The sequence below is a fragment of the Pongo abelii genome, chromosome 10 (genome assembly GCF_028885655.2).
Source record: "Pongo abelii isolate AG06213 chromosome 10, NHGRI_mPonAbe1-v2.0_pri, whole genome shotgun sequence".
NCBI lineage: Eukaryota > Metazoa > Chordata > Mammalia > Primates > Hominidae > Pongo > Pongo abelii.
The window spans coordinates 45331819-45354768 of NC_071995.2; the positions used below are offsets into that span (position 1 = coordinate 45331819).

At 39.8% G+C, this 22950-nt stretch overlaps 1 long non-coding RNA gene across 1 annotated transcript in view; it reads right to left on the reverse strand.

The window, feature by feature from the left end:
- LOC134759499 (uncharacterized) overlaps positions 1 to 14501 on the reverse strand; it is a 69507-nt gene extending 55006 nt beyond the window's left edge. Inside the window, exon 1 of the long non-coding RNA XR_010135760.1 lies at positions 14476 to 14501. This is a non-coding gene — a long non-coding RNA (uncharacterized LOC134759499). The remainder of the gene's footprint in view (positions 1 to 14475) is intronic.
- Positions 14502 to 22950: the final 8449 nt, after the last annotated feature.

Consider the following 22950-nt stretch of genomic DNA (forward strand, 5'->3'; position numbering starts at 1 on the left):
CCATGGAATACTATGCAGCCATAAAAAAGGATGAGTTCATGTCCTTTGCAGGGACATGGATGAAGCTGGAAACCATCATCCTCAGCAAACTAACACAAGAACAGAAAACCAAACACTGCATGTTCTCACTTACAAGCAAGAGTTGAACAATGAGAACACATGGACACAGGAAGGGGATCATCACCCACCGGGGCCTGTCAGGGGGTTGGGGAAAGAGGAGACAGAGCATTAGGACAAACCCCTAATGCATGCAGAGCTTAAAACCTAGATGACAGGTTGATAGGTGCAGCAAACCACCATGGTACATGTATACCTATGTAACAAACCTGCATGTTCAGTACATGTATCCCAGAACTTAAAGTAAAATAAAATATAAGGGCCAATAACAAGTTAAAAAAATAATAATAATTAAAAAAATTAATCTTGCAAAAGTCCAGCCTGCTCTCAAACAGCTGACTAGCCACAATGTGTGTTCCTACAAGTCTCTCTGCTTTCGCATTCCCTCTTCTCTCTGTCTAGAAAACTCCTATCATCTTTTCTGCACCTGGAAAAAAAAATTCTATTCATCTTTGAAGGCCTAGCTCAAATGTCACCTTCTCTGTAAAACATTTCAAATATTCATGCAATTGTCCAGCAAAATTAGTCACATAACTCCTTACTTCTTAGTATTTCATTTCTACCTTTGGAATAAGGCTTACCAGAGTTTATTCACAAATCATATTGTAGTACAGTTAATGGTTTGTGCTCTCTTTCCCACAGTAGACGGTGAGCAATTTGGAGGGTAAGAACCCTGCTTTATTTAAGTTTCTATTCGTGGTATCATGCACTGTGCCTGCATATGTGTGTCCTTAGTAAATGTTGGTAGAATTGAATTCATTAGCTTTAGGACAAGTGCTGAATGTCTCCAAGTTGCAGTTTCCTCCTCTGTAAAAGATGACAAAGAGATCTACAACAAAATATTAGTGTCCAGACTCAATCACGTAGCAAATGTAAAATACGATCTTGTATCCAGGATTGACCCTTGTAATTAGCTCACAAGGAGCTTATTAAACTTATCTATTCAGTAAAATTATTTAGACATTTTCTTTAGCACATCCTCATCAACAACACAGAAATGACCTTGATCTCATGAAGTTCACATCTCAGAGGCAGAAAACAACTAACGGCTAAACAAATAAATATGCCAGAAAATATTAGAGATAAAAGCTTTGAAGAAAATTCAATAGAGTACTGATAATGAAAGTTACTTGAGTAAAGAAAGTGTCAAGGAAGGCTTCTCAGAGGAGGTAATGTTTAAGTGGATGTTTAATCCACATGACCAAAAGTAACCCTGTGATCACATGAGAGAAAAGCATGCTGGGCTCTGCAACAGCAAGGGCAAAGGCCCTGTGGCAGGTACAAGATTGGGGGACTCAAGAAAAAATGAGGCAAATGTGATGGGAGCGTTTTCAACTTAAGGGAAGTGTAGAAGAGATGCAGTTGCAGAAGTAGATGGGGAACAGATCATGTGGGGGACTTAATAGGCCATGGTAAAGGATTCACATATCATTCAAAGTACAATGGAAAACTATTTAGAGGTTCTTAATCAGAGTAGTGACACGAACTAATTTATGTTTTTAAAAGTTTAACAATTGTTTAGAGAATGGATTATGGAGGCAAAAATTGAAGCAGAGAGACCAGCTAGGAAGATCCTACAGTAGTCCAAGATGATGTTTACTTGACACAAGCTGATAGAAGTGAATACTGAGAGGAGAGCAACTGAATATGTTACAGAGACAAAAGCATGATGACTTACCAATGGAGAGTGAAGGGAAGTAAGGAATCAAGGACAATGAAGGGTGTCTTAGTCTCTTCAGGCTTCTCTAGCAATTACCATAAACTGGGTGGCTTATAAACAACAGAAATTTATTCTCACAGTTCTGGAGGTAGGGAAGTCCAAGATCAAGGTACTGGCAGATTCAGTGTCCAGTAAGAGTCCATTTCCTCATAGATAGTGCCTTCTTGCTGCTTCCTCATATGGTGGAAGGGACAAGACAGCTCTCCAGGGCCTCTTTAAGGGAACTCCTCCTATTCACAAGGCCTCTGCCATCACGACTGTATTAGTCTGATCTCACATTGCTATAAAGGAGTATCTGAGACTGGGTAATTTATAAAGGAAGGAGGTTTAATTGGCTCATAGTGCTGCAGGCTGTGCAGGGGTTAGTGGCTTCTGCTTCTTGGGAGGCCTCAGGAAGCTTCCAATCATGGCAGAAGGCAAAGGGGGAGCAGGCACGTCATATGGAGAAAGCAAGAGCAAGAGAGAGAAGGGCTACACACTTAAATAACCAGATCTCATGAGAACTCACTTGCTATGGTGAGGACACCACCAAGGGGGATGGTGCTAAGCCATTCCTGAGAAATCTGCCCCCATGATCCAGTCACCTCCCACTAGGCCCCACCTCCAACACTGGGGATTACATTTCAATATGAGATTTGGGTGGGGACACATATCCAAACCATCCCAATGACCCAATTATCTCCCAAAGCTTACCTCCTAATACCATCACCTTGGTAATTAGGTTTTCAACAAATGACTCTGAGAGGACACAAATGTTCAGATGATAGCACAGAGTTTTTGACTCAAGCTTCTAGGTGAGATTAAGCTTGAAAGTACAGAAAATATTTTAAAACTATTAGTGGTAGATGTACTTCCCTATTTCTCCTGCTAAGTACAGCTAGAAACACTGGACATTATATATATACATACACACACACACACACACACACACACACACATATATGTATATATATGTATATGATATATATACATATATACGTATATGTATATATGTATATATATACATATATACATATATGTATATATATACATTGACTCATGTATCCCAAACAGAGCTGAAGAAGCCAACAACCTGGAAACATCAATGGGCATAAACCAAAAAAAGTCCCCCAAAGCCTGCTCTCTCTAGCCAAATAATCAGGAAGGGACCAGACAAGCAAGATAGGCTTTTATTTTTATTTAATTAATTAAATTATTTATTTTTGAGATGGAGTTTTGCTCTTGTCACCCAGGCTGACATGCAATGGCAGGATCTCGCTCACTGCAACCTCTGCCTCCTGGGTTCAAGTGATTCTCCTGCCTCAGCCTCCTGAGTAGCTGGCATTACAGGCGCCTGCCACCATGCCCAGCTAATTTTTGTATTTTAGTAGAGATGGGGTTTCACCATGTTGGCCAGGCTGGTCTCAAACTCCTGACATCAGGTGATCAGTGCACCCACCTTGGCCTCCCAAAGTGCCGGGATTACAGTTGTGATCCACCACACCCGGCCAAGACAGACTTTTAGATAATGAATGTTCCACTCCAGGCAAACATCACAGGAAAATCTGTGGCCAAACTCTTAGACACACCAGCAAAAGTTAAGTAGGAAACACGGGCTTTCACTCTCACAAAGCTCTAATGAGGAGCTCCAATGCCCAAGAGGGCTGTTGTAAGACAATGCCAAGTAAGGAACCAGGAATTGTATCCTCACTGGCCAGTAACAAGCACCATCCCCCAGTGGCATCAATGGAGACAAAATGAGGCACCTGGACTTCTACCTCCACCCAGCAGTAATGAGGTACCCATCCTTCTCCCAGATGGGGTGGTGTCTGAGGAGGACTAATGGAGAGTAAGGACTTGCACCACCATTCAGCAACAATGAGACCACTACTACCGCAGTGCCAGTGGAAACCACACAAGGAAACAAAAATCTCATCTCTACCCATCAGTAATAAACGGCTCCCACCCCTAGCCCCAATGTGTCAGTGGAGGCTCAGTGGGGAACCTGGATATTTATCTTTACCTGGCACTCACAACAGTGGTGTCCCCTCCTCTTCATCTGCCAGAGAAGTGTCAAATTAAAATAGGTTTTTAAAATAAGGTTGAAATAAGATTTAGAATCTCATAGAATATGAAAATGTGCAGGTTTCAACTTTTAAAAATCACTTGTCACATAAATAGAAAACTTTTGAACTGAATAGGAAAAAAAGGCAATTACTAGATGCCAACCCCAAAATGACAGATGTCAGAATGATGTGACAAATATTTTAAAGCAGCCACAATATGATACATATAAACCATGGAATACTATGCAGCCATAAAAAGGAATGAGGTCATGTCCTTTGCAGGAACATGGATAGGAGCTGGAGGCCATTATTCTTAACAAACTAATGCAGGAACAGAAAACAAAATACTGCATGTTCTCACTTATAAGTGGGAGCTAAATAATGAGAACACATGGACATGAAGAGGAAAACACAGGGACCTACTTGAGGGTGGAAAGTGGGAGAAGGGAGAGGATCAGAAAAAATTACTATTGGGTACTATGCTTAGTACATCTGGGTGACAAAATCTGTATACCAAACCCCTGTGACACGAGTTTACCTATATAACAAACCTGTATAAATATCCCTGAAATTAAAATAAAATTTTAAAAATTAAAAAAAATTAGAACTTGTTGATCATCATGGTGGACAGGAGGCAGGACTAGATTGCAGCTCTGACTCGGACAGACAGAGCAGCATACAGAGGCTCACATCACACATTTTAGCTCCAGAATGACTGCAAGAACAAACCAGGAATCCCGAGAGAACCCATAGACCCTCTGAAGGAAGCGGACTGCTCCTGCAGGACTGAGGAGACACCCCAAATACTGTGAGTGCTCAAACTGTGGAAGTGGGAAAGGGAGACCCTCCACTCCTGAACACACACCTCCACTGGGGAAAATGAAAGTCGTACTCAAGAGAAGTTTCCAACCTTACCTGGAGCTGAGCCAATTTAGAGAGCCAAGCAAAATACATGGGTAGAAGAAACAGTGGGAAAGGCCCTGGGAGCTCACTGGGTCCCCAAGCAGCCATTCCTGCCTGGCACCACAGGGACCCTTCTGGAGGCGGCCAGAGGCATGGGGGAAGACGCCACAGGGAGAAGGAAGTCTCCAGCTGGACTTTTTAACAATTTGAACCGGGTGAGAAGCCTCCTGGCCAGAACTCGGGCTAGGGGGAGAATCCGGTGGGCAGACTCCACAGGCGAGGAAAGAACCAAAGCCCTGTTCTTTTGCAGCTGGGAGGCGGGTAGCCTGAGGCAAGTTCTCAAGCCCTGCTCACCTCACCCACTGCCTGGAAACAGACTTGGGACTACCGGGGGAGCATGGTGGGAGTGAGACCAGCCCTTCAGATTGCATGAGCTGGGTGAGGCCTGTGACTGCTGGCTTTCTCCCACTTCCCTGACAACCTGTATGACTCAGCAGAGGTAGCTATAATACTCCTAGGTTCACAACTCCATTGACCTGATGGCTTCACCCCCAGCCCCCACAGCAGCAAGACCCCGCTAAGGAGAGTCTGAGCTCAGACACTCCTAGCTCCACCCCCACCTGATGGTCCTTCCCTATCCACCCAGGTAGCTGAAGACAAAGGACATACACTCGGGAGTTCTAGGGCCCCACCCACTGCTGGCTCCTCTCCATACTACCATGGCTGATGCTCTCTGGAAAGCGCCACCTACTGGCAGGAAGCAAACCAGCACAAAAATAGAACATTAAACCACCAAAGCTGAAGAACCCTCACAGAGTCCATTTCAACCCCCTGCCGCCTCCCATGGCTGAGAGACCCATAGATGGTTCACATCACAGGACTCTGTGCAGACAAGCCCCAGTACCAGCCCAGAGCCAGGTAGGCTTGCTGTGTGGCTAGACCCAGAGAGAAATACCAATCACTGCAGCTCAGCTTACAGGAAGCCATATCTATAGGAAAAGAAGGAGAGTACTACATCAAGGGAACACCCCACGGGACAAAAGAATCTGAACAACAGCCTTCATCCATAGATTTTCCCTCTGACAGCCTACCCGAATGAGAAGGAAAGAAAACCAACTCTGTTAATATGAAAAAACAAGGCTCTTTAACACAGCAAGAAGAAATCCCTGATTTACCTGAAAAAGAATTCAGGAGGTTAGTTATTAAGCTAATCAGGGGGGCACCAGAAAAAGGCAAAGCCAATGCAAGGAAATCCAAAAGATACAAGAAGTGAAGGGAGAAACATTCAAGGAAATAGATAGATTAATGAAAAAAACAATCAAAATGTCAGGAAACATTGGACACACTTACAGTAATGCAAAATGCTCTGGAAAGTCTCAGCAATAAAATTGAACAAGTAGAAGAAAGAAATTCAGAGCTCAAAGACAAGGTCTTCGAATTAACCCAATCCAATAAATACACATACACACACACATGCACAAAGAATAAGAAAATATGAACAAAGCCTCCAAGAAGTCTGGGATTACGTTAAATGACCAAACCTAAGAATAATTGGTGTTCCTGAGGAAGAAGAGAAGTCTAAAAGTTTGGAAAATATATTTGGAGGAATAATGAAGGAAAATTTTCCCAGCCTTGCTAGAGACCTAGACATTCAAATACAACAAGCAAAAAGAACACCTGGGAAATTCATCACAAAAAGATCATTGCCTAGGCACATTGTCATCAAGTCATCTAAAGTTAAGATGAAGGAAAGAATCTTAAAAGCTGTGAGACAAAAGCACCAGGTAACCTATAAAGGAAAACCTATCAGATTAACAGCAGATTTCTCAGGAGAAATCTTACAAACTAGATGGGATTGGGGTCCTATCTTCGGCCTCCTCAAACAAAACAATTATCAACCAAGAATTTTGTATCCAGAAAAACTAATCATCATCTACGAAGGAAAGATACAATCTTTTTCAGACAAACAAATGCTGAAAGAATTTGCCAGTACCAAGCCACCACTGTAAGAACTGCTAAAAGGAACACTAAATCTTGGAACAAATCCTGGAAACACATCAAAACAGAACCTCTTTAAAGCATAAATCACACAGGACCTACAAAACAAAAATACAATTTAAAAAGCAAAAACAAAAAACAAAAAAACCATGGTACATAGGCAACAAATAGCATGATGAATGCAACGGTACCTCACATCTCAATACTAACATTGACTGTAAATGGCCTAAATGTCCCACTTCAAAGATAAAGAACTGCAGAATGGATAAGAACTCACCAACCAACTATCTGCTGCCTTCAGGAGACTCATCTAACACGTAAAGACTCACATAAGCTTAAAGGGGTGGAAAAAGGCATTTCATGCAAGTGGATACCAAAAGCAAGCAGGGGTAGCCATTCTTATATCAGACAAAACACACTTTAAAGAAACAGCAGTTAAAAGAGACAAAGAGGGACATTACATAATAGTAAAAGGCCTTGTCCAACAGGAAAATATCACAATCCTAAACATACATGCACCTAACACTGGAGCTTACAAATTTATAAAACAATTACTAATAGACCTAAAAAATGAGATAGACAGCAACACAATAATAGTGGGGGACTTCAGTACTCCACTGACAGCACTGGACAGGTCATCAAGACAGAAAGTCTACAAAGAAACAATGGATTTAAACTATACCTTGGAACAAATGAACTTAACAGATATATACAGAACATTTCTTCCAACAACCACAGAATACACATTCTACTCAACAGCGCATGGAACTTTCTCCAAGATAGACTATATGATAGGTCATAAAACAAGCCTCAATAATTTCAAGAAAATTGAAATTATATGAAGCACTCTCTCAAATGACAGTGGAATAAAACTGGAAATCAACTCCAAAAGGAACCCTTGAAACCATGCAAATACATGGAAATTAAATAGCCTGCTCCTGAATGAGCATTGGGTCAAAAACAAAATCCAGGTGGAAATTAAAAACTTCTTCTAACTGAACAACAATAGCAACACAACCTATCAAAACCTCTGGGATACAGTAAAGGTAATGCTAAGAGGAAAGTTCATAGCCCCTAAAGTTCATACCTACATCAAAAAGTCTGAAAGAACACAAACTGACATTCTAAGGTCCCACCTCAAAGAATTAGAGAAACAAAAACAAACCAAACCCAAACCCAGTAGAAGAAAGAAAACCACCAAGATCAGAGCAGAACTAAATGAAATCGAAACAAACAAACAAAAAATACAAAAGATAAATGAAACAAAAGCTGGTTCTTTGAAAAGTAAAAATTGATAGACCATTACCAAGATTAACCAAGAAAGAAGAGAGAAAATCCAAATAACCTCATTAAGAAATGAAACGAGAGCTATTACAACTGACACCACTGAAATACGAAAGATAATTCAAGGCTACTATGAACATCTTTATGCACATAAACTAGAAAACCTAGAAGAGATGGATAACTTCTTGAAAAAATACAACCCTCCTAGCTTAAATCAGGAAGAATTAGATACCCTAAACAGACCAATAACAAGCAGTTGGTAATTCAAAAATTACCAACAAAAAGAAGTCCAGGACCAGATGGATTCACAGCAGAATTCTACTAGCATTCAAAGAAGAATTGGGACCAATTCTTTTGACACTATTCCACAACATAGAGAAACAGGGAACCCATTCTATGAAGCCAGCATCACCCTAATACCAACCAGGAAAGGATGTAAGCAACAAAGAAAACTATAGACCAACATCTCTGATGAACACAGATGCTAAAATCCTTAATAAAATACTAGCCAGCCGAATCCAACAACATATCAAAAAGATAATCCACCATGATCCAGTGGGTTTCATACCAGGGATGCAGGGATGGTTTAACATACACACGTCAATAAATGTGATATACCACATAAACAGAATTAAAAACAAAAATCACATGATCATCTCAATAGATGCAGCAAAAGCATTTGCCAAAATCCAGCATCGCTTTATGATTAAAACTCTCAGCAAAATTGGCATACAAGGGACATACCTCAATGTAATAAAAGCCATCTATGACAAACCCACAGCCAACATAATACTGAATGGGAAAAACTGAAAGCATTCCCTCTGAGAACTAGAACAAGACCAGGATGCCCATTCTCACCACTCCTCTTCAACATGGTCCTGGAAGTCCTAGCCACTGCAATCAGACAAGAGGAAAAAACAAAGGGCATCCAAATCGGTAAAGAGGAAGTGAAACTGTCACTGGTTTGCTGACAATATGATCGTTTACCTTGAAAACCCTAAAGACTCCTCCAGAAAGCTCCTATAACTGACAAAATAATTCAGAAAAGCTTTCAGATACAAGATTAATGTACACACATCAGTAGTTCTTCTATACACCAACAGCAACCAAGCGGAGAATCAAATCAAGAATCAATCAAACCAAGCACAGAATCAAATCAACCCCTTTTACAATAGCTGCAACAAAAAAATAAAATAAAATACTTACAGATATACCTAAGAAAGGAAGCGAAAGACCTCTACAAGGAAAACTACAAAACACTGCTCAAAGAAATCATAGACGACACAAACAAATAGAAACACATCCCATGCTCATGGATGGGTAGAATCAACATTGTGAAAATGACTATATTGCCAAAAGCAATCTTCAAATTCAACGCAATCCCCACCAAAATACCACCACCATTCTTCACAGAATTAGAAAAAACAATCCTAAAATTAATATGGAACCAAAAAAGAGTACACATAGCCAAAGCAAGACTAACAAAAAGAATAAATCTGGAGGCATCACACTACCTGATTTCAAACTATACTCTAAGGCCGTAGTCACCCAAACAGCATGGTACTGGTATAAAAACAGGCACATAGACCAATGGAACAGAATAGAGAACCTGGAAATAAACCCAAATACTTACAGCCAACTAATCTTCAACAAAGCAAACAAAAACATAAAGTGGGGAAAGGATCCCCTTTTCAACAAATGGTGCTGAGATAATTGGTTAGCCACGTGTAAGAGAATGAAACTGGAACCTCATCTCTCACCTTATACAAAAATCAACTCAAGATAGATTAAGGGCTTAAATCTAAGACCTGAAACTGTAAAAGTTCTAGAAGATAATGCTGGAAAAACCCTTGTGTAGATGTTGGCCTAGGCCAGGATTTCATGACCAAGAACCCAAAAGCAAATGCAATAAAAACAAAGATAAATAGTTGGGACTTAATTAAACTAAAGAGTTTTTACACAGCAAAAGGAACAGTCAGCAGAGTAAACAGACAACCCACAGAGTGGGAGAAAATCTTCACAATCTATACATCTGACAAAGGACTAATATCCAGAATCTGTAATAAACTCAAATCAGTAAGAAAAAACAAACGATCCCATCGAAAAGTGGGCTAAAATTCTCAAAAGAAGATATACAAATGGCCAAGAAACATATGAAAAAATGCTCAACATCATTAATGATCAGGGAAATGCAAATTAAAACCACAATGTGATACCACCTTACTCCTGCAAGAATGGCCATAATCAAAAAATAAAAAAACAGTAGATGTTGGCATGGATGCAGTGATCAGGAAACACTTCTACACTGTTGGTGGGAATGTAAACTAGTACAACCACGATGGAAAACAGTGTGGAGATTCCTTGAAGAACTAAAAGTAGAACTACCATTTGATCCAGCAATCCTACTACTGGATATCTACCCAGAGGAAAAGAAGTCATTATACAAAAGAGATACTTGCACAAGCATGTTTACAGCAGCACAATTTGCAATTGCAAAATCTTGGAACCAACCCAAATGCCCATCAATCAATGAGTAATTAAAGAAACTGTGGTACATATATACAATGGAATACTACTCAGCCATAAAAAGGAATAAATTAACAGCATTTGCAGTGACCTGGATGAGACTGGAGACTATTATTCTAAGTGAAGTAACTCAGGAATGGAAAACCAAATATCGTATGCTCTTACTGCTATATGGGAGCTACACTATGAGGACATAAAGGCATATAAGAATGATACAGTGGACTTTGGGGACTTAGAGGGAAGGGTGGGAGAGGTGAGGGATAAAAGACTACAAATAGGATGCAGTGTATACTGCTTGGGTGATGAGTGCACCAAAATCTCACAAATCACCACTAAAGAACATACTCATGTAACCAAATACCACCTGTACTCCAATAACCTATGGGGGAAAAAGGCGAAATCCCAGAGAAAATAAATAAATGATAAAAATAAAAATTTTAAAAATAGAAAATAAAATAAAATAAAATTTTCTTCTTTCAAAAATAAATAATAAAGCTGCCACAATAAAAATGCTCCAACAAGCAATTACAAGCCTGCTTGAAACAAACAAAATATAGAAAATAGAAGATATAAAGAACTAAATGAAAAATTTTAAAATTCAAAAATAAAATAACGGAAATAAAAGTCTCAGTGGATGGGTTCAATAGTAAGAGGAGGAAACACAGGAAAGAAATCGTGAATTGAGAGATAAAACAATAAAAATTAGTCAATCTGAAAAATACAGAGAAAATAGACTGAAATAAAATGAACAGTGTTTCAAGGACTTGTGGGACTATTTAAAAAATAACATTCATGTAATCAAAGTTTCAGAAGGAGACGAAAAAGGCAATTAAGACTGAAAAAGCACTCGAAGTAACGGCTGAAAATTTCCCAAATTTGCCAGGAGACAAAGACCTACAAATTCAAGAAGCTGGGCAAACTCCAAACATAATCAACTGAAAGAAATCCCTGCCAGCTTCTGAAAACTAAATACAAATTTTAAAATATTGAAAGCAGCCAGAGAAAAATGACAACTTACCTATAGAAAAAAAAACAGATTTTTCATCAGAAACCATGTAGGGCAGAAAGAAGTAGCATGATATTTTACAGTGTTGAAAGAAAACAACTGTCAACCAGCTAACAGTGGCTCATGCCTGTAATCCCAGCACTTTGGGAGGCTGAGGTGGGTGGATCACTTGAGGTCAGGAGTTCGAGACCAGCCTGGCCAACATGGTGAAACCCTGTCTCTACTAAAAACACAAGAAAAAAATTAGCCAGGCATGGTGGTGCATGCCTGTAATCCCAACTACTCAGGAGGCTGAGGCAAGAGAATCCCTTGAACCCAGGAGGCAGAGGTTGCAGTGAGCCAAAGTCACACCACTGCACTCCAGCCTGGGTGATACAGCAAGACTCCATCTCAAAAAATCAAACCAGAACAAAACAACTATCAACCAAGAATTCTATGTCCAGTAAAAGTATATTTTAGGAATTATTAATATATAGATATTAAGAAATTACCAGACGAAAGAAAACTAAGATAATTTTTCACCAGCAAAACTACCCAAAAGAATGGGTAAAGGAAGTTCTCTAAACAAAAAGAAAATAATAAAAAGAGGGACTTGAAACATTAGGAAGAAAGAACACAGTAAGCAAAAACTATGAACAAATACAACAGGTTTTTCTTTTCTTCTTGAGTTTTCTAAATTATGTTTGAAGGTTGAAGCAAAAATCATGGCATTGTCTATGTGGTTCTAAATGTATGTACAGGAAATATTTAAGACAACTAGTAGAGGAGGATGACAGAACAAAAAGGAAGGTAAGGTTTCTATACTTCACTTGAACTGGTAAATAACAACAGTAGACTGCAATAAGTAATGTATATATAATGTAATACCTACAGCACCCAAACAATTAAGACATATACTTTTTCAGAACTATATAGATAAATCAAAGTGGAATTCTAAAATATATTACAGTAACACACAGGAAGGCAAAAAAAAATGAAAACAACAAAAAACAAAAAATAAAATGGTAGACATACATTCTAACATAACAATTATGTTTAATGTAAATGGTCTAAAAACAAATTAAAAGACAGAGATGGCATGTTGGGTTGCAAAACATGACCCACCTATATGCTGTCTATAACAAACTTGCTTCAAATATAATTATATAAAAGGACTGAAAGTAAAAGAATGGAAAAAGACATATCATGCAAACATTAATCAAAGGAAAGCAAGGATGGCTATATTAATATCAGATAAAGTAGACTTCAGAGCAAAGAAAATTACCAAAAACAAGGAGGGACATTACATAATGACAATAGGATAAATCAACTAAAAAGACATAGTAATTCTAAATGTGTATGCACCCAAAAATACAACTGCAAAATATGTGAAACAAAAACTGATACAACTGAAAAGACAAAGAGAAATCCACAATTATAACTGGAGGCTTCCATACCCTCTCAACAACTGATAGAACAACGAAACATAAAATCAGCAAGGATACAGGAAAACTCAATACCATCAACAACAGGTTAGCATTTATAAACTATTCCACCCCACAACAGCAGAATCAACAGATTTTTCAAGAATCCGCAAATCATATACCAAGACAGAACATAAATTGGGAAATAAAACAAACCTCAACAAATTTAAAAGAACTGAAATTATACAGAGGAAAAAGAAAAGACACAAATTACCAATATCAGGAGTAAAACAGAGACTATCATATAGACTCTACAGACATCAAAGTATGATAAAGGAGTACTGCAAGAAACTCTACACACACAAACCTAACAACTCAGAAGAAATACATCAATACCTCAAAAGACACAAATTACCATACATTTCCTATTATGAAATAGATAATCTGAATAGCCTACAATATTAAGGAAATTTAAATTATAATTTTAAAACTCCCAAAAAATAAATCTGTAGGCCCAGATTGTTTTACTGATAATTTGACCTATTTTTTAAATAAGAATTAGCATTTATTCTACATAATTTCTTCCAGAAAATAGAGGGGGAGAGGTTTCTTAATTCATTTTTGAATATCATACTAACCTGATACCAAAACCAGACAAAGAATATTTAAAAAAGAAAGAAAACCAGACAATATCCTTCATGAACACAGACACAAAGTATTAGCAAATAGAATTCAGCATTATATAAAATGAATTATACACCATGTCCCAATGGAATTTATTCCAGGGATGCAAGGCTAATTCAATATTTAAAATTCAATCAATATAACCTACCATATTGCACTAATGCAAAGAAATATGGTCATATCAACTGATACAGAAAAAGCTTATGAAAAAATTCAACAGAGATTCTTGATAAAAACTCTCTGAGTAACAGAAATTGAGGGGACTTTCCTGGAGAGAAAAGGTAGAGCTGTTCCTAAATTTATTTTTTTAAATAAAGGGGAAAAAAAAAAGAAATAGAAGAAACTTCCCTCAACTTGATAAAGGATATTTACAAAAACCTACGGCTAGAGTTATACTTCATAGGATAAAAGAATGAATGCTTTCTCTCTAAGATCAGGTACAAGGCCAGAATGTTCATTCACACCATTCTTTATTCTGCATAATGCTGGAAGGTCTAGCCAATGCATTAGCTAGTGCAATTTTTCACAAAAACTAACTCGAAATGGATCATAAGCCTAAATGCAGAACACAAAATATCTAAACTGAAATGCAGAAAGAAAAAAGAATGAAAAAGACAGGATATTCAAGAACTGTGGGACAATTACAAAAGATGTAACATGCATATAACGGGAATACCAGAAGAAGAAAGAGAGAAAGGAACAGAAGAAATATTTGAAGCAATAATGACTGAGATTTTCCCAAAATATCAGCTGATATTTACCCAACAGACTATACACCCTTTACTATACCTAGTGTTCCCTAGTCCAGAGCCTCTCAAGAGTTCTAGAACGTAAGTACCATCTGTACTCGGTTGCTAGGGCTACCATAACAAAGTACCACAGACTGGATGGCTTAAATAATAAAAATTTATTTTCTCACAATTCTGGAGGTTAGAAGTCCAAGATCAAGGTGCCAGTAGCATTGGTTTCTTCTAAAGGCCTCTCTCCTTGGCTTGCAGATGGCTGTCTTCTCCGTGTGTCTTCACATGGTCTTCCCTCCATATGTGCCTGTGTCCTAATCACCTTCATATAGGGACAGCAATCATATCATATTAGGGCCTACCCTAATGACCTCACTTTAACTTAATTACCTCTTTAAAGATCCTATCTCCAAATGTAGTCACATTCTGAGGTACTGGGGGGTGGGACTTCAGCATATGAATTTGAGGAGAACATAATTTAGCCCATAATACTTTCCTCATGCTCCCTCATGCAAATCCTTTCTGTAACTCCCTCCACCTTCACCTTTCTAAAATGTATTAATAGTTTTTGTTTCCTAATGCAGTTCCCCTTCTTTTTGCTGTTTATGATTTATTCATTGTAATTCTTTACTATTGTTTTACTAGAATCTGAGGAAAGATAAGGAGAAGAAAAAATGTGGTTAATCCACCATCTTTTCCTAGGAGTCCCCCCAAACTTTTTAAGTATCATCTCCCACTAAGAAGTCTTCTTGCTGATGTGAGACCACAGTAATCTCTTCTTTATCCTAATTCTTAATTCATTTAACACATATTTGTCTTGTTTCATTTTTATTAGCCTTATGACCCCACTTACAGGTTTTAAGCAATGATGGCTTTTAAAATTTCTGTTTTACCCCCAATGCCCAGTATTATATTAAATATTCATTATTTGATTGATAAAAATAATTTAATTTTTATGAATTTATAATATGACCGCACTCCTATAATTCAGATTCAGTTTTTATGTTTTAATGTAGTGGACCAATGAATACATTATGAAATTCACAATGCACCACCCTATTATATATGACAGCTTCTTGGGAATAAGAGGTATAAAATTTCACATCCAAGTACCAAAATGGAAAGGAGAGAGCCATCTCATGCCTGAAAATCCTGTCCTAGACTTCTCAGAAACACAAACATTTTAAACTCAGCCCAGGCAAATTAGATCAAAGCTAATAATGTAGTCCTTTAAAAAATGACCCATTGCTCCAAGCTAAGTAAAAAGCGTATCAGATCTATGAAAATTAATTATACATGAAAATGAGATTCTTTGCTTTCCTTCTAACAAGTGTTAAAGGTAATATAATTAAAATCAACATTGATCACTATATTTACGGAAATCTTAGTCCTGAATTCAGGTCATTTACAGTTAGTTAAGTTGACCTATTAACAAGATCTTTGAAGTTTCTCTAAGGAGCCTCATTGCCTTACACGATTTTCCTTGCTTCTGAATTTCCACCAGGCTTAGGTTCAAAATCCTCTGGTGGTTAATGCTGTCACGTGGTTGGTCGGTGAAAACTTTGTTCTGCTTCTTTGTCAAATGCAAGGACAAATCAAGTGTAATGAAAAGTGAGATGGCAAACATGCAGCGTAGCTTGACTTGATAACATTTCAGATTGTAAGGGCTGATATTTACCTGAGACACTTTATACCCAATTTGAAGATTTTGACTGACTTACTCTGATTATCCAAATCAAGCATTCTCAGATGGAAAAGTTGGTGAGTAAAAAAGGACAAAATCAAATTCCAGGTACCCACTGCAACAGACATGAGAAAACAAAATTAAAGCCAACATTTGGGGAATCAGAAGCATTCTTTTCATTCTTGTGTGTTTCCTGGATTTTCTTTTTCCTTTGGGAAGATTCTCCCATTGTTCTAGGAAACACTGTTTTGGTTAAGCAGATCTAAGGTAAATGCTTACTCACTCTTTCAGGTCAGGGAAGTCCTGAAAGCAGAGAGTAATCCACATGCACAGGCTTCAGACTCAGATGCTGACCCAGTCTTCACTGAGTGCATAGTGAAGCTCTGCAGAGACTGTCAGAGGATGAGAACTGGTTTTCACTTTATCTGGCTTAGGCCAACTGGTGGAGAATTCTGGGCTTAAGGAGGGGCACTTTTGCAAAGAAGCACAGCCAGTGGACTCCAGGAGCAGGGGTGCCTGGTTTTAAAGTTCATTTGTGTCCCATAAGTCCCCAGTGGTATCTTCAAGTATATGGTAAAGTATTGTTAAACTGTGCCTTCTAGTATCAGCTGTGCTTGGAAGGCTAACAGAAGAGACTGCGTCCATGCCTGGGGTTAAGCAGGCCTGGGGTGGAGAGGAAGCCTAGAGAAGAGGCTACAACCACAGCAGGGAAGCCTGGGCAGCTGCCCACAGGAGAGCTGACAGGGAACAGTATGCCTGGATTTGTGTGTGTGTGTAAACACTCCCTAGGTAGGTGTTGCTGGGACCCAACAAAGACTGATGTCTTCTAGTGACACAAGAAAGAGGCACAGGTTATGTTTTCCAGCATCAGTGGGACTGATGACCCTCTAAAGCTAGAGCCCTTGAGGATATCCTGATGGTAGTTATAGAAGTTCATTTGAATCTGGTTCTCTACTTTTGCTTCTGCCTTTCCAGCAAATTGGGGGCTTCAGATGGCTTTGCTATTTGGTTTGCAGTGGGGGTTAAAGGCAGATGGTAGCTGCCTTGCAACAGCTGGGTTCCTACTGAACCCCACCCTCCATTAAGCGCAATCTATCACTGAGGTAACAATAACCAGAGCCATAAGTTATGATTACCTAGTACTGAGTCTACTCAGGAAAACCTCTATGTCAAATTTATGAGCCTGGGATCTCAGCCTCTCCAGCCCCAACTAAGGCAAAACTCTGAGCCTGTGGGAGGTAAAAAGACTATCTATACCTACCTTCTTTATTCTTCATTTCCCCGGTTAAATCATCCTTTTTCACTTCTGACTTAACCTAAACCCTACCTTGGCTTTTGTCTCCCAAGGCCTGCTTTTAGGTTCCTTCAGGATCCTCCTCTCCAAAGCATGGGACTGATAAAATCATCTTTGTTAATAGACGAATTAGCTCATATGTTACTATTTTCAAATTACAGTAATACCTGGGCTAAGTTTAAAATGTTTGTCTCTAAGAAGTCTAGGACAGGATTTTCAGGCATTCTGGCAAGTCAGGAGGGAAACATATTTGGCAGGAGCCCTCTGGCACTTTGAAGTTGCTGGCTAGTTCAGGGCCAGAGGTGAGGACATGATAAAGTCTGTAACCATGCAGAGCTTTCACTACTGCCAGACTCTATGGATAATACTGCCCCGGGTCTTGAATTGTAGGATGTTAGGGTTAAAATAAGGTTGATAGCAACTTTATTTTATTTTATTATTTTATTTTATATTTGCTTTCATTTAATTTCATTTCATTTCATCTTGAGAGAGAGTCTCACTCTGCCACCCAGGTTAAGAGTGCAGTGGTGTGATCTCAGCTCACTGCAACCTCCACCTCCCAGGCTCAAGAGATTCTCCTTCCTCAGCCTCCCGAGTAGCTGAAACTACAGGTACATGTCACCACACCCAGCTAATTTTTCTGTATTTCATTGAGACGGGGTTTCACTGTGTTGGCCAGGCTCACTATGTTGGCCAGGCTGCAGTGGTGTGATCTCAGCTCACTGCAACCTCCACCTCCCAGGTTCAAGAGATATTCTCCTTCCTCAGCCTCCCGAGTAGATGAAACTACAGATGCGTGTCACCACGCCCAGCTAATTTTTGTATATTTAGTTGAGATGGGGTTTCACTATGTTGGCCAGGCTGGTCTCGAACTTCTGACCTCAAGTGATCCACCTGCCTCAGCCTCCCAAAGTGCTAGGCTTACAGACGTGACCCACCACGCCCAGCCAGGTAGCAACTTCAGCTGGAAAAAACACTGCCATCTCAGTCAACTCTATTTATTGTTGGACAGAATTGTGAGTGAGTCCTTTCCTTTGGTCTTTTCACCATCCTCATAAACTAATACCTTCCCAGTGAGCAATACCTCATCACAGATAATTCAAAGATGTTTAGCACTCACAAAAGGCTTGGTACAAAGTGTAGAAAAGAGAGAACTGAACATGGTATAATCTTTGAGAAATCAAATCAATGACCACAAAACTATGACACTTCTTGGTGTCAACTTGGCTTTTTGCCATTGCAAGTGTGCTACTTCATCGTAATTCAGGGTCTGTGTTGACTTAATCGTTAAATATAGTTTTGCTCTGATGTTACAGAAATGCATATTCAATTATCCAAGTGAGACTAAACAAAATCACTGTATTTTACCACTTAAAGAGGCCTCATAAAGTAAACATCAAAATGACTCACTGATGTTAGAAACTGAGAGGAAGGGGAAGTAGAAGAGAAGCAGGTATCTCTGTAGGCCAGTAAAGCAGACCTGAATATTGCACACAAACGGCATTGCCCACCATGTCCATGCACGCACACACACCCCTCTCTCAAGGAAGAACAGCGCTTTCTGCACATTCCTTTCTAACTGCATTTTTGTGACACCTCTTCCTCTTCAAAATTTAGTCAATATTTAGCTTAAATCTAGGTCTCATGCACTAAAGTACTGAGGGGAGGAAAAATGCTGCCCACACACTCCCCCACAAGTCCCTAGAAAGACCTTGTGACACATTAGGAAGGGGGCTCTTCTTGATGTAGGAAGATGGGGTTCTGACCCAGCCATAGTTAGGCACTCAGTTTGAGGTATGCTCCCTGTCTAGACACTCTACCATGATTTCACAGCTTCCCTATGTGACCATGGCCCAGGACTGTCAGGCTACAGGACAGAGTAAATCCAATGTCTCATAACAGGGCCCAAATAAGCACTGCCATCCCTTCCTGTCTGCCAACTACTCCTGTCACCACAATGACTGGCACAGAGGAGGCCTCCAGGACCTGTATGCTGGCTTAATGAATGAACTTGCCGTAACAAACTGTCTGCCATACTCCCTCCTTTCACCATATCCTCCTCCCAGGTTTCAATACTGAACAACATGATCAAAGATTACATCTTCATTTTTGCTATATGCACTAGGAGACTTTTACAGATACTAAGCAGCCAAAATCTTTTTTTGTTTGTTTTGAGACAGGGTCTCACTCTGTTGCTAGGGTGGAGTGCAGTGGTGCAATCTCAGCTCGCTGCAACCTCTGCCTCCCAGGCTCAAGTGATTTTCGTGCCTCAGCCTTCGGAGTTGCTGGGAATACAGGCAGGCACCACCATGCCCAGCTAATTTTTTGTATTTTTAGTAGTGATGGGGTTTTGCCATGTTGCCCAGGCTGGTCTCGAACTCCTGAGCTCAGGCAATCTGCCCGCCTTGGCCTCCCAAACTGCTAGGATTACAGGCGTGAGCCACCGCGCCTGGCCGAAAATCTTAAGAAATGAAAATTCACTTTCATTTTTATTCCTATCAGAATGCTTTCTGCCACATGCATACTGCTATTTTCTGAACATCCAGTAGGTGGCAGTAATACTGAGGAAATGCCAGCTGCCAGCCTGCCTTCTCCAGCCGCTGTGCTCTTGTTATCCTGACAGTGGCTCAGCAACCACTGCAGTGTACGAGGAAGAATATGAGCGTCTAAGTCAGACTAGCTTCTGCTTGACCCCCAGCTTCACAGGAAAACCTATTCTGCATGTTTCTAGGATTGAGATAATACATGCGAAACCCTTGGTAAAGTGCCTGCCACACAGTAGGATGCATATAAATATTAGCTAATGTTAGTCTATTTGAACTGCCATGAACAAGGGAGTTCCACAGGAGAAACAGAACATTATAACCCTATTCCTTTTTACATTCATTTGGTATTCAAAAAACATTTTGGGGGAGGAACACTCTGAACACAATCCTATAAAAGGGAATTAAAATAATCCTCATTGATGATGAAAACGTCTTTAAATGTTCAGACAAGTGCTTTCAGCCAAACTTAAGGCTTCATCTGGATACTTCATTCTCATTCTATACTGCCTGCATTCGTTCCTTTATCTAGCAAACATTTATTGACTTCATATTACGTGCTAAGTACTGTACTTTGGAGATCAACTCTTTAAAATACATTGCACATTTATAATCCCACTGATAGGCAGACCAATTCTAGTTTTCATGTCTCTTAGTTCAGGAGGCTATTTTAAGAATACCATACACTGGGTGGCTTAAACAAGAAACATTTATTTCTCACAGTTCTGGACACTGATAAGTCCATGATCAAGAAGCCAGCAGACCTGGTGTTTGGTGAGGGCCCTCTTCCTGGTTGGCAGATGGCTGTTGTCTCATTGTATCCTCACGTGGCAGAGGACAGAGACAGACAGAAAAAGAGCCAGAGAGAAGGGGGGTGGGGTGGGGGAAGAAGCAGCTCTTTCCTGTTCCTTTTTAATAAGGGTAGTAATCCCAGCATGAGGGCTCCACCCTCATGGCCCAATTACCTCCCAAAGGCCCCATCTCCACATACCATCACAGTGGGGATTAGGATTTCAACATATGGATTTTGGGTAGGACACAACATTCAGTCTGTAGCACCACTGAATCCACATTCAATGGTTTGCAGTGCTAGGGGTTTACTCAGTAAAGTCCACATCATTACTGGATTTCATAAGAGGGGACCTGATAGAGGTTACTGGAAACAGCGCAGAGTCTGAGTTATGTCATTATTCACATAACTTTGGGCACGTAATTTAACCTTTTCAGCTCTTTGTTTTCCTATCCAAGTAACAGCTGCTCTAAATATCTCATTGAACACAGTTGTAAGGGTCAAATAAGATAAACTGAAAATGTCAAGAAGGGTCAGGCATGGTGGCTCACGCCTGAAATTCCAGCACTTTGGGGGGCTGAGGCAGGCAGATCACCTGAGGTCAGAAGTTCGAGACCAGCCTGACCAACATGGTAAAACCCCGCCTTTACTAAAAACACAAAAATTAGTCGGGCGTGGTGGCGCACACCTGTAATCCCAGCTATTCAGGAGGCTGCGGCAGGAGAATTGCTTGAACCCAGGAGGCGGAGGTTGCAGTGAGCTGAGATTGTGCCACTGCACTCCAGGCCTGGCAATAGAGCAAGACTCCGTCTCAAAAAAAAAAAAAAAAAAAGTCAAGAAAACTATACAGCTCAGAGCACTTTGTTATGATAAAAGCTCATCTTCTATTGCTCTTATTGGGACAGAGTTCCAGAAGTATTCTAAATGGTATTGCAAATTCTGTTCTAGTACAGAATCAATGGAATGACTGAGTCATCTATTTTCATGTATTTCCACTACTCTGGCTACAGAATAGTTTTAGTTTTCCTTTTAAAATATCAAATTAATTTACAATCAAATTCATTTACAACTTTTGCCTGGTGTTCATGGACAATGCATGGCAACAACAGTCTCCAGCTTTACTCGCTTTTCACTCAGTGAACATTTAGCAAGTGCCTCCTCAGTGCTCTGCCCAGTGCACACTGGTCTCCATCCCGAGGTGGCAGAAACTAACTGCAGAGACTCATTACTCAAAGAGAACCAGCCAAGGATCAGAAGAACGTTTGATATATTTCAGTGAACGTTTGATATATTTCAATGAATATTTTATCATTGATGACAGTTTTATATGTTTTTTAATATTTCTTATGGCCTATGCTCAACCCTTATTAATCTGCTCATTTCATCCTGATTTCATCTGTTTCATCCACCCAAAGGATGCCCTTAGTTTTATAAAACATTTTCCCCCACGATCAGCTTCAGGATCATCACGAATGTGTTCACTGGCTTGGGTGATCTGAAATGTCAATAAAGCAAGCTATAAGTGGTAGGTTAAAATAGACCCCAGGACTCAGGCATATCTTCCTCATTTACACTATTCCCTGAAGAGATAGTAAACCAATAGAAAGATTCCAGTGAGGCCCAAATATTAAGTTTTACCCATGTCAACTGCCTGAGTGCCTGCACTCTTTATCTTCTTTTCCTCTGACCTCTCGGGTTGGTATTTCGACAGCATGAAGTTTAAATGCTGAAGTGTCACATAAAATTTAAGAATCTTTAAGAGACAAACCAAATAACAATTCTACCACTGTTCTCCGTCCCAAGATCTCTCCTGAGTGAACAGGTCTGGGCTTTGATGTGCCATTCAAGAAAGGTGCCATTCAAGAAAGGTGCCACGGCAATTCCCATCCTACTATTCTGCTATCCATCTGTATCTCTCAGAAGTTAAGATGGATCCTGTTAAGAGAAGCCATCAACCCTCCTCCACCTAAACCAGATCTGACGCATCCTTCTAGGCCTCCTCAGACTCCACCTCTTCCATGCCACCTTCCCTGTCTATTCCCCAGATCACCACCTCCAGAATCATCAAACCCCTGATTAAGCCTTTCATCACTCACAGTCTTACTTCTTTGCAGTTATCAGCACAGCACCAGTACTGCAAAAGCACAGTACTGATTCCATAAGCCACAAGGGAAATGTCTCCTACCTCCCATTTGACTGGCTGCTTGTGATCA